Source organism: Macrobrachium rosenbergii, unplaced genomic scaffold, assembly GCF_040412425.1.
Source record: "Macrobrachium rosenbergii isolate ZJJX-2024 unplaced genomic scaffold, ASM4041242v1 282, whole genome shotgun sequence".
NCBI classification, from domain to species: Eukaryota; Metazoa; Arthropoda; class Malacostraca; order Decapoda; family Palaemonidae; genus Macrobrachium; species Macrobrachium rosenbergii.
In genome coordinates this window covers 280,305-283,270 of record NW_027100730.1, presented here as the reverse complement: position 1 = coordinate 283,270, position 2,966 = coordinate 280,305, and positions in this window count along the sequence as shown.

The following is a 2,966-nucleotide window of genomic DNA, read 5'->3' as shown; positions in this document are numbered from 1 at the left end:
TTGTAAGTGTGTCTTTTGATGGAATTAACCATAGAAAGAAATAACTGTGTGCTTCAGAAAAATCCATCTTTCCTAAAAAAAAATATATATATATATTCAAAACTCTACGTTACACTTCTAACAACAAATTTAGCAAAAGACAGCTGAAACATCCTTTATTGCATTATTGCAAGATAATTCATTTAGTAGAGTTTCTGTACTCGGAATAAAAGTACATGATTTTGAAGAGTGAAGTGTAGTGCCAATGCTTGGGTATAAGTGCCGGTGGCAGTGACGCCTGGGCTAGCAGCTCGATTTTCCAACTGACAGGTTATTGACATTGCAAACAGAGCCCAGATCCCTCGAATGGAAATGGAGGTCATGCTCCATTTCACCTCCCAGCTGATGGCTGTAAACACTCCACTTGGGTGTGTTTGCCTCACCTGGGCCAGGTGATCAACGCTGCAGTTCACCTGGCGATGAGGCGACACGTCAACAACGGACGGCAAGTGCTTTTATTGGACCATTATGCACGAAACCAACAGGAATCACAGATCATGAAACAGGTTTCAGTTTAACTGATGGAGATCGTTTATGGACGTGGCAAGGATCTGTTTAGGGGAGATATTGCCACAATACTGTTAATGATATAATTGTCCCAAATATTCTTGTTATTACTGAAACATTCTGTAGTTTCAATAGCTCTCTTTTATTTGCCTAGCTCCTGAATATTCCACTTTATAACTCCCTCTACACACATGCACACACACACACACACACACACACACACACACACATATATATATATATATATATATATATATATATATATATATATATATACATATATATATATATATATATATATATATATATATATATATATATATATATATATATATATATATATATATATATATATATATATATATGTGTGTGTGTAATATAATACATACAAGTATATGTATATATATGTATGTATGTATATATATATATATATATATATATATATATATATATATATATATATATATATATATATATATATATATATACATATATATATAAACCACAAAGAACCTTACAACACAAAAAATTTGCTTGTACTGCCTTATAATAATAATATGAAAGATATCCCCCATCTTCTTAAGAATTTTGGTGTTAATGTCTCATTTAAGAACAATAAAACAATGAAACATATACTTATCAAGAACTCCCCCGACAGTACTAAAGGGTGTGCATATAAATTTCACCTAAGTCATGTGACAACTTTTACATTGGCCAAACGGGTAAATCACTGGAAAAGACAATTGAACAGCATAAAAAATGTGTGAGATATGCACAGGGGAACAGTGGTATTTTTGTACATGTTAGTGAGAATAATCATGCTATCAACTGGGAAGGGGCAAAAGGGATTGTATATTCTAGTAAAACACTGGAAAGGAATATCAATGAATCTAGCTTTATGAAAGAAAGCTACAGCCATAATATGAATATCAGTCAAGGGATGTATAAACTTGATCCTTTAATATTTAAAGAAAAATTTGTAAATTGTTTAAAGTATACCTTAGTTTTACCAGACCACTGAGGTGATTAACAGCTCTCCTAGGGCTGGCCCAAAGGATTAGACTTATTTAACGTGGCTAAGAACCAATTGGTTACTTAGCAACGGGACCTACAGCTTATTGTGGAATCCGAACCACATTATAGCGAGAAATGAATTTCTGTCACCAGAAATAAATTCTTCTAACTCTTCATTAGCCGGCCGGAGAGTTGAACTCGGGCCTAGCGAGTGCTAGGCCACAACTCTACCGACTCGCCCAACAAAGAGCTGTGTAAATTGTTTAAATTTTAAGGTAGGCAGTAGAGATACATGGAAATAAGATGATCATATTTGTAAACACAGTACAGGGGCAGCAGTGCTAATGATTTTTCCAAACCCCGCCTCCCTGACACCTGTCAGGTGTGGATCTGATGTCGCCTAGGGTCAGTATGTTTATCAGTATTGTCACTTGAGAGTATATTTTGATTTTTAGCCAAATGAGTTTTGGAGCCCACTCCTAACTTGACACCGGCCTGTGGGTCGATATGTAGTCTCTAACGGTTGTGTATGTCCGTCAGTGTTCCTGGAGTATATATATTTGTGACTTCTAATACTCTGTATCAGTCCTGCGTCAATGGCTTGGAAATAAAGTAGAAACTGGTCAGAACCTACAGCCTCGTCTGTTATTTTTCATCTGTGTAATATATATATATATATATATATATATATATATATATATATATATATATATATATATATATATATATATATATATATATATATACATATATATATGTGTGTGTGTGTGTGTGTGTGTGTGTGTGTGTGTGTGTGTGTGTGTGTGTGTTCTAACTTAGGGTTGAAGTAACTTACCACAAGGGATGACACTGATCTGACTAAAACTCCTGGACTAGTAGAACATAAGGAGAAAAGGTAATGAGCTAAGGGCCTTACTAGAAAGGGGAAATTGAAATAAACTTTAGGTTAACTAAAATCACATATATTTACAATAACAAAATCAGAAGATTGGGACAGTTAAGACAGGTAAATGGGGTTCCTGCCAAAGCACAAAATTATGATGGAACGATAACTGAAGGTGCTGGGAATTCCTCTTCAATGGCTCCGAGGATTAAATTGCAGTGGGTTGACCACGGCAATCAAGTACAATTGAAGCAAAGAATCCACAGCGAGAAAACTCCATCTGGAATGGAGAATGCAAATGATTACTTGGTGGAATTTGCGTAAATAAGGGTTCGAGGGTGCGCTCATGGCGTCAAGATTCCTCGGCTACAAAACATCGTTAAAATCACTTACGAACACAAGTTAATAACAAAGTCAGGTCTGTCGGAGAATTGCATTTGGAAAACGGAAAATGATTAGCACAAGGAAAAGAACTACGGGACTGGTAAACCACAGATAACTGGCACTTTACCTCATTCCAGAG